Consider the following 13,516-nt stretch of genomic DNA (forward strand, 5'->3'; position numbering starts at 1 on the left):
CAGGGCAGGGGCAGAGGAAGGGTAGAAAAAGGGCAGAGAAGGGCAGGGCACAGGAAAGACAGGGCAGGGGAAGAGGAAGGGCAGAGGAAGGGAAGGGCAGGAGTAGTGGAAGGGGAAGGGCAGAGGCAGGGAAATGGGAAGGACAGGGGCAGAGAAGGGCAGGGCAGGGGTAGGGGAAGGGGAAGGGCAGAAGATGGGGAAGGGGAAGGGCAGACGAAGGGGAAGGGGAAGGGCAGGGGTAGAGAAGGACAGGGGCAGAGGAAGGGCATGGGCAGAGGAAGGGAGAGGGGAAAGGGAAGGGAAGAAGCCAGGGAAGGGCAGCAGCAGAGGAAGGGTAGAAGAAGGGCAGACAAAGGACAGGTGTAGAGAAGGGCAGGGGAAGGGGAGAGAAGGGCACGGCAGAGGAAGGGGGAATGCAGGGGCACACAAGGGCAGAGGCAGGGGAAGGGCAGGGGCCAGGAAGGGCAGGGCAGGGGCAGAGGAAGGGGGGGGCAGGGTTAGGCGAAGGGGTAGGGAAGAGGCAGGGAAAGGGGAAGGACAGGGACAAAGGAAGGGCAGGGGAAGGGAAGGGGCAGGGGAAGAGACAGGGTAGAGGAAGGGCAAAGAAAGGGCAGGGGCAGAGGAAGGGCACAGAAGGGCAGGGCACAGGAAAGGGAGGACAGGGGAAGAGGAAGGGCACAGGAAGGGTAGAAGGGTAGACAAAGGGCAGGGGTAGAGGAAGGGCAGGGGCAGGGGAAGGGGGAGGATAGGGAAAAGGGAAGGGAAGAGGCAGGGGAAGGGCAGGGGCAGAGAACAGCAGGGCAGGGGCAGAGGAAGGGTAGAAGGGCAGACAAAGGGCAGGGGTAGAGGAAGGGCAGGGGCAGGGGAAGGGAAGAAAAAGGACAGCTGCAGAGAAGGGTAGGGGAAGGGCAGAGGAAGGACAAAGGAAAGGCTGGGGAAGGGGAAGCGCAGGAGAAGGGGAGAGAAGGGCAGGGCACAGGAAAGACAGGGCAGGGGAAAAGGAAGGGCAGAGGAAGGGCAGGGGCATAGGAAGGGCAGGGCAGGGGGAGGAGAGAGGAAGGGAAAGAGGAAGGGCAGGGGCAGAGGAAGGGGGAGGGCAGGGGCAGAGAAGGGCAGGGAAGGGGGAGGGGAAAGGGAAGGGAAGAGGCAGGGGAAGGGCAGGAGCAGAGAATAGCAGGGCAGGGGCAGAGGAAGGGTAGAAGATGGGCAGAGAAAGGGCAGGGGAAGGGGGAGGGCAGGGGCAGAGAAGGGCACAGGAAGGACTGGGGAAGGGGAAGTGCAGGGGCAGAGGAAGGGCAGAGAAGGACAGGGCACAGGAAAGACAGGGCAGGGGAAGAGGAAGGGCAGAGGAAGGACAGGGGCAGAGAAGGGCAGGGCAGGGGTAGGGGAAGGGTAGAAGGGCAGACAAAGGGCAGGGGTAGAGGAAGGGCAGGGGCAAAGAAGGGCACAGGAAGGGCTGGGGAAGGGGAACTGCAGGCGCAGAGGAAGGGCAGGGCACAGGAAAGACAGGGCAGGGGAAGAGGAAGGGCAGAGGAAGGGTAGGGCAGGAAAACAGGAAGGACAGGGGCAGAGAAGGGCAGGGCAGGGGTAGGGGAAGGGCAAGGCAGGAGCGGAGAAGGGAAGGGCAGGGGCAGAGTAGGGCTGGGGCAGAGCAAGGGCAGGGAAGAGGAAGAGCAGGGAAAGGACAGGGGAAGGGCAGGGGCAGAAAAGGGTACGGCAGGGGTAGAAGGGAGAGGCAGGGGAAGGGCAGGGGCAGAAAAAGGTAGGGCAGGGGCAGAGAAGGGCAGAGGAAGGGAGAGGGCAGGGGCAGAGGAAAGGTGAAGGCAGGGGCTGAGAAGGGCAGGGCAGGGGTAGGGGAAGGGCTGGGGAAGGAGAAGGGCAGGGGCAGAGGAAGGGCTGGGGAAGAGGAAGGGCAGGGGCACAGGAAGGGCAGGGGCAGAGGAAGGGCAGACAAGGGCAGGGCACAGGAAAGACAAGGCAGGGGAAGGGCAGGGGCAGAGAAGTGTAGGGCAGGGGCAGGGAAGGGTAGAGTAAGGGCTGGGGAAGGGGAAGGTCATGGGCAGGGGCAGAGCAGAGGAAGGGCTGGGGCAGAGGAAGGACAGACAAGGGCAGGGCACAGGAAAGACAGGAGAGGGGAAGGGGGAGGGCATGGGTAGACAAAGGTAGGGGGAGGGGAACTGCAGAGGAAGGGGGAGGGAGGTCAGAGAAAGAGGAAGGGCAAGGGCAGAGGTAGCGCAGGGGAACGGCAGAGGAAGGGGGAGGGGAAAGGGAAGGGAAGAGGCAGGGGAAGGGTAGGGGCAGAGAATAGCAGGGAAGGGGCAGAGGAAGGGTAGAAGAAAGGCAGAGAAAGGGCAAGGGTAGAGGAAGGGAAGGGGCAGGGGAAGGGAAGAAAAAGGGCAGATACAGAGAAGGGTAGGGGAAGGGGGAGGGCAGGGGTAGAGAATGGCAGGGCAGAGGAAAGGGAAGGGTAGAGGAAGGGCAGGGGAAGGGGGAGGGCAGGGGCAGAGGAAGGGTAGGGGCAGGGGTAGAGAATGGCAGGGCAGGGGCAGAGGAAAGAGAAGGGTAGAAGGTCAGGGGTAGAGAAGGGTAGAGGAAGGGCTGGGGAAGGGGAAGGTCATGGGCAGGGGAAGGGCAGAGGAAGAACAGAGGAAGGGCTGGGGTAGAGGAAGGGCAGGGATTGGGGAAGAGGGAGGGCAGGGGAAGGGCAGAGGAAGGGGTAAGGCAGGGGCTGAGAAGGGCAGGGCAGAGGAAGGGCAGATGAAGGGGGAGGGCAGGGGCAGAGAAGGGCAGGGGAGGGGGAGGGGAAGGACAGGGGCAGGGGCAGAGGAAAGGGAAGGGTAGAGGAAGAGCTGGGGAAGGGGAAGGGCAGGGGCAGAGGAAGAGGAAGGGAACAGGCAGGATAGAGGAAAGGTAGAGAAAGGGCAGGGGAAGGGAAGGGGAGAGGCAGGGGAAGGGGAAGGGCAGAGGAATGGCTGAGGAAGAGAAGACCAGCGAAAGGGCAGAAGAAGGGCATTGGAAGGGCAGGGGAAGGGCACTGGAAGGGCAGGGGAAGGGAGGGATAGAGGAAGGGCAGGGCAGGGGAAGGGGAGGGGCAAAAGACGAGGAAGGGCAGAGGAAGGGCTGGGGAAGGGCAGGGCAGAGGAAGAAGAAGGGAAGAGAAAGGGCAGGGGTAGGGGAAGGGCAAAAACATGGGAGGGGCAGAGAAGGCCGGCAGAAGGGCAGGTGGAGAAGAAGGGCAGGGGAAGGGCAGAGGAATAGATGAGGAAAGGGAGGGGCAGGGGAAGGGCAGGAGGAGAAAAGGGCAGGGCAGGGGCAGAGCTGGTGCCGGAACCTCGGGCAGGGGCCTCGGACCCCTCGGCTGTGGAAACAGCTCACGGAGCAGAAGGGGCCGGCCTTCCCCATTGTCCCGGCCGAAGGCTGAGGCCCACCCTGCATCCCTCCCCTCCCCCGCAGCTGCTCCTCCTTCCTTTCCACCTCACAGGCAGCCACAGGAAGCGCTTTACCTTGCCAGCCGCCACGCTCCTCCACCAGGCCCGCAGCCTAATGGGGGAAGGGCATCTCAAGAGGCCTCGGAAACCCACAGGAAACGAATGCGACTCTAGCCGGAAACAGGATGTGGGGCGGCGGAAGCGACGCGTGGCCGGAAACGGAAGTGGGGGAAGGGAGAGGGCCCTACAGGAAACCGAAAGTGAGGTGCTGAGACCGGCGGTATGGGGGCGGGGCCGGGGTCCGCAGCGGGGAGATAAGTGGTGCTGGCTTTGGCCACTGGTGTTGAAGGGGAGGAACTTGCCCTGGGTAGGATAGGCCTGTCAGGCCCCTCCCCGTCACGTGACAGGCAGGGTCTGGCTGGTCTGGGAAGGAGGTGGGTGGGGGGAGGGGAATTGAGGAAAGGGTCCTGACGTCTGCGGGTGGAGTGGGAAGAAGTGGGCCCCCGCCCCTCCCCCCCACGCACTTTGATTCTTGGTGCCTTTATTTACACCCTGGCCCCCTAGATGGCGCTGCAGCGGGTGGAGTCACCTTCCCCACTTCCAATCTGGCCTCAGATGTTTATTTGTAAGTCACCTAACCCTGTTTGCCTCAGTTTCCTCATCTGTAAAATGAGCTAGAGAAGAAAATGGCAAACCACTCCAGTACTTCTGCCTAGAAAACCGCAAATGTGGTCACGGAGGGTCAGACGCGACTGAAAAGGACTAAACAATAAAAACAACAACCTTTATTTATTTTTGGTATTCCTAGCAGGAAAAATAAAGGGGTAGTTACTTTTAGGTCCTAAGGAAGCCTTCTTTCAAATGGAGCTCAGTGTTGAGATGCCACATAATCAAGCCTGTCTTTTGACATGCAGAGGTTTTCTTTGTTTTGGTTTGGTTTTTGGCAGGGGGGAGGGGTATAGCAATTTCATTGGTAGATATAAAAGATGCTGCCATAAAAAGTTTTTAATTTTTCAAAGAGACCTTACAGGTTACTATATAGTATAGATGAGGAAATTGAGACATAGAACATCAAGTGCCTTGCTTAGGACCTTATAGCCAGTAAGTGTCCCACTTCTTTACTGTGTCACTCAGCTGCTGATCAATAACTCCTTAAATGTTACTTCAACTCACTGGCCTCAGTTTCTTCCTCTGTTTTTTTTTAACTTATTATTTTTAGCATAATCTTCTCACCTTTTTGTTATATGGCTAATATGGAAATACATTTTGCATGATTCACATATATAATTGACATATTGCTCGCCTTCTCAGTGGGTAAGGGAGGATTGGGAGGAAGGAGACAATTTGGAACTCAAAATTTAAAAAGAATAAAAATAAATAACATGTTTATATATTATCATGTAATATTATATACACAAACTCAGGATGATCTGAGTTCAAATCCAGCCTCAGACACTTAGTAGCTGTCTGACCCACGCAACCCCGTTTGCCTGAGTTTCTTCATCTATAAAAGGAAATGGCAAACCAGTCCAGTATCTTTGTGAAGACAACCCCATAAACGGTCACAATGCATCAGACAGGACTGAAAAAGGACTAAATAACAAAACAAAATGGTTGGAGCAGTTCGCTACTCCACCAAGCAATTCATTAGTATACCTATTTTTTCACATCCCCTCCAGCATCTGTCATTTCTGATGGGTATGAGGCGGTATCTCAGAGTTGTTTTAATTTACTTTTCTCAAGTTTATAGTGATTTACCACATTTTTCTACATGACTATATATAGCTTTGATTTTCTCCTTCTAAAAACTGCCTGTGTATATCATTTGAGTATCAATTGAGGAATGGCTATTTTTATTAATTTATTTGTTTTTAGTTTTCAACATTCACTTCTACAAAATTTTGAGTTCCAGATTTTCTCCCCATCTCGCCCCTCCCCCCACCACCCCAAGATGGAGTGCGTTCTGTATACCTTTTCCCCTAATCTGCCTTCCCTTCTATCTCCCCCACTTAACATATCCCCTTTCCCTTCTATTTTCCTATAGGGCAGGATAGATTTCTATATCCCATTGCCTGTATATCTTATTTCCCAGTTGTATGTGAAAACAATTTTTAACATTTGTTTTTAAAACTTTGGGTTCCAAATTTTATCCCCTCCTCCCTCTCCACCCACCCTCATTGAGAAGGAAAGCAACTAGATGTAGGTTATACATGTGTTGCCATGCAAAACACTTCCATAGTTGTCATGTTGTAAAAAACTAACTATATTTCCCTTCATCCCATCCTGCCCCCCATTTATTCTATTCTCTTTTGACCCTGTCCCTCCTCAGAAGTGATTTTTATTACCCCTTCCCCCAATCTGCCCTCTCCTCTATCATCTCCTCCTTATCCCTTCCTCTCTATTTTCCTGTAGGATAAGATATATTTCCCTACCCTATTGAGTGTGTATGTTATTCTCTCCTTAGAATGGCTCTTATTTTCACAAATTTGACTCAGTTCTATATTTAGCATATATTTGAGAAATAAGGCATTTATTAGAGAATGTAGCTGTTAAATTTTTTTTTATATTACTTCATTGTCTATGATACCTTTTTAGCATAATGTAGTTTCACTGATTATCTCTTTGGATTAGGTCTATTTTTGCTTTTGCTTTGTCTGAGATCATGATAGCTACCTGTGCCATTTTTCACTTCTGCTGAAGCATAATAGATTCTGCCCCAGCCCCATATTTTGACTCTATGTCTTTCTGTTTCAAGTGTGTTTCTTGCAAACAATATATTGTTTAATTCTGTTTTCTAATCCATTCTGCTATCTGCTTCCATTTTATGAGTGAGCTTGTCCCATTCACATTCACACTTATAATTACTATTTATTTCCCTCCATCCACTCCCCCTCCTCCTCCTCCTCTTCTTCTTCTCTCTCTCTCTCTCTCTCTCTTCTCTCTCTCTCTCTCTTTCTCTCTCTCTCTCTTCTCTCTCTCTCTCTCTCTTCTCTCTCTCTCTCTCTCTCTCTCTCTCCCCCTATATTTCTCTTGTCCCTCCTCACAAGTCTATTTTGTTTCTAACCACTGTCTCCCTTAATCCACTCTCCCTTTTATCATCTCCCCTTTCTTTCATCTCCTTCCCCTCATATTTCCCTACTGGAAATTCTATGCTGTACACATACACACATATATTTTTTCACCATTTGAACCAATTCCGATGAGAGTGGGGTTCAAGCATTATCCACCACCCTACCCCCATTTTCCTTTCCATCGTAGAAGCTCTTTTTCACTTCTTTTATATGAGAAAAATTTTCCCATTCTAAATCTCCCTTCCCTGTTTTTCCAGTGCATCTCTCTTTCTCATCCCTTCATGATTTTTGGAGATCATCCCAACATAATTGACTCACACCTATACCCTTTGTCTATATAAACTCCTTTTAACTGCTTTAATAATGATAAAGTTCTTAGGAGTTATATTTATCATCTTCTTGTATAGGAATATAAACAGTTTAACTTTATTGAGACCCTTCTGATTACTCTTTCATGTTTACCTTTTTATTTTTAAGTTTAATTTTAGTTTTCAACATTCACTTACATAAGATTTTGAGTTCCAAATTTTCTCCCTATCTTTCCCCTCCCCCACCCCAAGACGGCATGCAATTTGGTATAGGCTCTACATATACATTCATATTGAACCTATTTTCACATTAGTCATGTTGTAAAGAAGAATTAGAAACAATGGGAGAAACCACGAGAAAGAAGTAACAAAAAGAGAGAGAGAGAATAATATGCTTTGATCTGCATTCAGAGTCCATCAGTTCTTTTTCTGGATGTGGACAAGCATTTTCTATCATTTGTCCTTTGGAGTTGTCTTGGATCCTTGCATTGCTAAGAAGAGCTAAGTCTATCAAAGTTAGTCATCACATAGTGTTGCTGTTACTGTGTACAGTGTTCTCCTGCTTTTGCTCATTTTCACTCAGCAATCCATACAAGTCTTTCCAGGTTTTTCTGAAGTCAGCCTGTTCATCATTTCTTATAGCACAATAGTATTACATTACATCCATATACCACAACTTGTTCAGCCATTCCCCAACAGATGGGCATCCCCTCGATTTCCAATTCTTTGCCACCACAAGAAGAACTGTTGTAAATATTTTTCTACATGTGGATCCTTTTCCCATTTTTATGATTTCTTTGGGATATAGCCTTAGAAGTGATATTGTTGGGTCAAACAGTATGCACATTTTTATAGCCCTTTGGGTATAGTTCCAAATTGCTCTCCAGAGTGGTTAGATCAATTCTCAACTCCACCAACGATGTATTAATGTTCCAATTTTCTCACATCTTCTCCAGCATTTATCATTTTCCTGTTTTGTCATGTTAGCCATTCTGATAGGTGTGATGTGGTACCTCAGAGTTGTTTTGATTTGCATTTCTCTAATCAATAGTGATTTAGAGCATTTTTCTTATGACTATAGATAGCTTTAATTTCTTCATCTGAAAACTGCCTGTTCATGTCCGTTGACCATTTATTTACCTAATGGAGATATGTTTACCTTCTTATGCTTCTCTTGAGTTTCCCGTAAGAATTTGAAATTTTCTGTTCATCTCTGGTCTTATCATCAGGAATGCTTGAAAGTCCTCCATCTCATTAAATATCCATTTTCTCCTGAAGGATTATACTCAGTTTCACTGGGTATGTGATTCTTGGTTGTAATCTTAGCTCCTTTGCTTTCTGGTATATCATATTCCAAACCCTCTGCTTCTTTTATGTGGTATCTGCTAAATCTTGTGTGATCATGACTGTGGCTCTTGTATGTATTGTTTCTTTCTGGCTGCTTGAATTATTTTCTCTTTGACCTGGGAGCTTGGGAATTTAGCTATAATATTCCCAGTACTTTTTATTTTGGGATCTCTTTCTGGAGGTGATCAGTAGATTCTTTCAGTTTCTACTTTACACTCTGGATCTAAGATATCAGGGCAGTTTTCCTTGATAAATTCTTGAAATATGATGTCTAGGATCTTTCTTTGACCATGGGTTTCAGGTAGTCCAATCATTCTTAAATTATTTCTCCTCGATCTGTTTTCAAGATCACTTTCATTTGTTTCAAAGCTCAGCTCAAATGTCATAATCTAGGTGATGCTTTCCCTAACTCCCCACAGTTGTTGGAATACCCCCCCCCAATTACTTTGTCTTTTGCTTATATTTTGCTTATGCCATCTCATGGCCAAACTAGATAATGAAGGAAATTGTCTAACACAGACTTTCGATGCCATATCATTGCCAAAAATGATATTGAATGGCATCATCTAACATAGTTCTTTGTTGATATCTTCAGGCCAAAATGATACCAAAAAGGATACTATTTTTAGTCTGCCACCTTTTGTCTAATTCCTAGGTTTACACTCTGACTCATTCCCAACGGTACTTTAATTGGATTTTATCCGTTCTGATTAAAGGAGGCAGAACAAAGCCAAATGAAACCCTGAATTTGTGGTTTCATCTACATTTACCACTGGTAAAATTTCAATCATTTTATATTTATTTCATATATTTCCTTCAAAGCTAAGATCAGCCAATACCCTTTTCCTAATCACGGGAGTGGGGAACCAGCAGCCTCAAGGCCGCGTGTGGTCTACGTCCTTGGGTGCGGCCTTTTGACTAAGTCCAAGTTTTACAGAACAAATCCTTTAATTAAGGGGTAAAGATGAAAGAAGACTCTGTGAAGGTTACATACAGATGAATTTTGAAGGAAAGTAATAGTCCTGAAGGACAGAAATGAGAGGAGAGTACTTCCTCGGCAAGGGGAAGAGCTTATACAAATATTCAGAGGCAGAAAATGAAATGCTTGAGTATGGGAAACAGCTTGTTGTCCCTAGTTTGGCTAGAATGTAGGATCTAGGGAAAGGGAGTAATATGAAATAAGTCTAGAAAGGTAGATTGAGGCCATATTGCAGAAGGCTTTAAACATTAAGGAGAGATATTTGTATTTCATCCTACAGGCATCAAGGTGTTTGAGTCAGGAGAATGATTGTCAGACTTGTGAAGTCACATTTATTTTCTTGAACTGGGATCTCTAGTACATATTGTTAATCATCTATACTCTGTAAATTTATCTAGCAACATCTGAGGCTATGAGTCTTATACTGCCCTGTAGGTATATATTGTCTCCTGTGAATAGCTGGTTCTCTTCTTCCCATGCCATACTAGTGCTTACTCTAGCATCTAGCTTGGCAGAAATAGATGGATGATTTTTCTTTATTTGCAATTTAAAGTCTTCTTGATCAGATTTGCAAGTTTTTAGAGTAAATATATTTTGCTAGCTCTTGTCAGGTATTGTCCATTCCAGGTTAAAAGCTTATACTTCCTATATCCTAAGTCATGATCCCAAATCCCAGATCCATGTTTCAGATGCTACCCTCTTAATCAGTTTTATTTCATTATCCAACAATTCAAATTTTCCTCAAGAAGCCTCTTCTTTCATTTGGTTATGCCACCTAAGGGCTTCTGTTTCTTGCTAGGACTTTATCTCCAGCAGTGCTTCCTAGTAATATCATTTGTCCCCATGATAAACTAAAAATGAATAGTAGGCATTAGTCTTGGCAAATATCTCATCAGATTCTAAATGTGCCTTTGTCATAAAGATCAAATACCACCTTATTCATATCATGTTAACATGGTTGCCTCAGGAGGTTTCAAAATGGAGTGCTAGCCACAAGAAATAACTTCTCCTTTCTATGAGACCAGTCCTGATGACCTCTCTCCTGGTGGCACTTGTAATAAATGCTTATCATCATTCCTTGGGCGTGAGAAATTCCTTTCTCTAACTCACTACAGGCATACCCACATGTCTGTTAATTTCTTCCCAAGGTGAATTGGTCCTTTTGCTTCTGTTCCCTTCCTCTGCTACTCTTTTTGACATAGATCTTGATTTCTTCTATGAAGCTCTTCCATTTTTTTTTGGTAGTTTTTGGTAAGCACTTCCTTTTCCCTGTTAATCTCAAGGAAAAAGAGGTGTTTCTCCAGTCATTTTATCTTTAACAGGGAAACTAAACCTGCATTTTGTCCACTCATAGCCATTTTATTAGGTGGCCCTGATAGGAAAGAAAGCAGTTCACCATAAAATTGTTTTTGTACTCCATACTTGCTACAGTCTCTATAGATAAGTTTGTCTCTAGCTATTGGAGAGGGAGAGAGAATTTATTATGTACCTGCTTCTGTTTTTTCTTGATATGCCTTACGGTCGATTCATTAATGTCACAGTGGTGGCTATAGCCAACCACAGCAGTCATTTTGCCTGAACGAAGTATATCTAACAATACTAATTTTTCCTTCAGGGTTGTCACTTTCCTCTGTTTCTTTTGAGCACTTTCTGAACCATTAGGAACACTACGCTTGGGACCCATGATTTTAATAGAGTTTATGGTGTTTAAATGACACAAGATATGAGAAACTTAAGATGCAAAGATCACTGCAGATCACCATGAGATGTCATGTGAGAGACTACTGTGAACATGCTTGGTATCCCCACACCAGTGTGTAGAACTGCAGTTCTTTTACCACAAATTTAGTTTTAAGAAAAAAGTTGTACAGTTGTTCATTTATGTTATTAAGCAGGAAAATACATAGTGTACAGGTAATATTATACATAGAAGTACATATATTTTATGCATTTATGAGTTACTAAACTTTTTAAGATACCTCTACATTTCTAGCCTTTGTATGTCATCTGCTGCTTTTCATATTCTTTTTGCAAATTTTAACTTTTTACTTATTTTAACTTTTAAAAATTATGTATATTTATGGTATTAAAAGATAAAATATGTTGATATTATACAATACTATATATTTCATGCATTTCTGAGTTTCTAAACTTTTTCTGTGTCATCTGCTGGCCTTCACATGTCATCTTCAGCTTCCTCAAAATTCCCCCAAAATTACCATTTAATTTCTTATGCCAATGTGCAATATATGAAAATGGTGATGGGGAAAGTTGCTACGTGGAAGGGATAAATGTATTTGGGCAAAATACCTTGAAAGCCTATGACAAGGCTTGGACTTAGTGGTTTGAGCAATGAAGACTATCTGTACCTGGAATATATCCAGGTAAGCTTGAAATTTCCCAAGAGAGTTGCTGATGTGAACAGAAAAGTAGAGACTCCAGCTCTGGTATATCCAGACCCTCTAATACTCACTAGAGTGTCAGCACTGATTGGAACTAATTCTAGGCTTTTCAAAATTTTAGCAGGTTATTGTAAGCGACAAGCTGGGACCTAATACCTGCATACTTTGACCATCCATGTAGACTGCACAGAGGCTTACAAGAGGATAGAGGAAGAGTTTCCAGTGAACACCACTAGAATGCCAACTGTTAACCCTCTGCGCTGGACCCTGAAGTGTCTTACTTATACTTACTTTATAGGGAATACTAGACATACGATTAGAAATATGAATTCTCTTTTATTTAGGAAAATATGCTCTTATTTTTTAATGATAAATTTGTTTATTTTTAGTTTTCAACATTCATTTTCATAAGATTTTGAGTTCCACATTTTCTCCTCATCTCTCCCCTTCCCTCCCCCTACTCCAAGACAGCATGTAGATTGATGTAGGCTCAACATATGCATTCATATTGAACCTATTTTCACATTAGTCATGTTGTGAAGAAGAACTAGAACCAATGGGAGAAATCACGAGAAAAAAGTAACAAAAAGAGAGAGAGAGAGCAAATTATATGCTTTGATCTGCATTCAGACTCCATCAGTTCTTTTTCTGGATGTGGACAGCATTTTCCATCATAAGTCTTTTGGAGTTATCTTAGATCCTTGCATTGCTAAGAAGAGATAAGTCTATCAAAGTTAGTCATCACACAATGTGGCTGTTACTATGTACAATGCTCTTTTGGTTCTGCCCACTTCACGCAGCATCATTCCATACAAGTCTTTCCATGTTTTTCTGAAGTCTGCTTGCTTATTATTTCTTATAGCACAATAGTGTTCCAATACATTTATATACCACAACTTGTTCAGCTATTCCCCAACTAATGGGTATCCCCTGAATTTCCAATTCTTTGCCACTACAAAAAGAACTGCTATAAATATTTTGTACATGTGGGTCCTTTTCCCATTTTTATGATCTCTCTTTGGGATACAGCCCTAGAAGTGGTATTGCTGGGTCAAAGGGTATGCACATTTTTATAGCCCTTTGGGCATAGATCCGAATTGCTCTCCAAAATGGTTGGATCATTTCACAACTCCACCAACAATGCATTAGTGTTCCAATTTTCCCACATCATCTCCAACATTTATCATTTTCCTGTTTTGTCATGTTAGCTAATCTGACAGGTATAATGTGGTACCTCAGTTGCTTTGTTTTGCATTTCTCTAATCAATAGAGATTTAGAACATTTTTCATATGACTATAGATAGCTTTAATTTCTTCATCTGAAAACTGCCTATTCATATTCTTTGACCTTTATCAATTGGGGAATGACTTGTATTCTTATAAATTTGACTCAATTCTCTATATAGGAAAACATGCTTTTAAAAACATACTATTATGTGAAATTTTTCTACGATATTACAGAATGCTGTTAGAAAGGCTGCTTCCCTGAGTTATTAAAGTGAATGTGATAAGTCTTTAAAACATTGTAATAATAAAGTATCTTTTGCCTTAAATTCTTATCTGTTACTAAGAAGTTTGAAGATCTACCACCTCTAATCAGATCTGAATTTTCAACAGTGCTTGGACAAAGTTACTTTGCAAAAATGGACTAAATTGATGTCATTTGGCTAACGCAACTTTAGCATCTTATGAATTGGACTGCTAAAAATAGTAAGATTGTTCAAAAACTAATAAATATTTGATGGGTTAAATTTTCCTCTAAGCTAGTCTCTTAAAGAGAAAGACTTCAGTCTTACTATTTAACTGCCCTATAATGTAAGTTAGCAGGTGGTTCAAATAATAACTGAGAAATCAAAAACTAAACATTCTAAAGCACTACAGAATGCTGAAATTTCTTTGAGAACTAGAAAAAATCCCTGGCATATGGTAGACTATATAAATTAACTATTGCTGCCTTTTTAATTGACTAATTATTCTATAC

At 44.4% G+C, this 13,516-nt stretch overlaps 1 long non-coding RNA gene across 1 annotated transcript; it reads left to right on the plus strand.

Annotated features, from left to right (window-relative positions):
* The first annotated feature begins 3,102 nt into the window (after nucleotides 1-3,102).
* Nucleotides 3,103-13,088, plus strand: LOC144454973 (uncharacterized). Its single transcript, XR_013483549.1, has 3 exons — nucleotides 3,103-3,169; nucleotides 3,482-3,693; nucleotides 11,657-13,088. It is a non-coding gene; the product is annotated as an uncharacterized LOC144454973 (long non-coding RNA).
* Nucleotides 13,089-13,516: the final 428 nt, after the last annotated feature.

Source organism: Phascolarctos cinereus, unplaced genomic scaffold (genome assembly GCF_003287225.1).
Source record: "Phascolarctos cinereus isolate Bilbo 61053 unplaced genomic scaffold, phaCin_HiC Scaffold_8;HRSCAF=390, whole genome shotgun sequence".
Lineage (NCBI taxonomy): Eukaryota > Metazoa > Chordata > Mammalia > Diprotodontia > Phascolarctidae > Phascolarctos > Phascolarctos cinereus.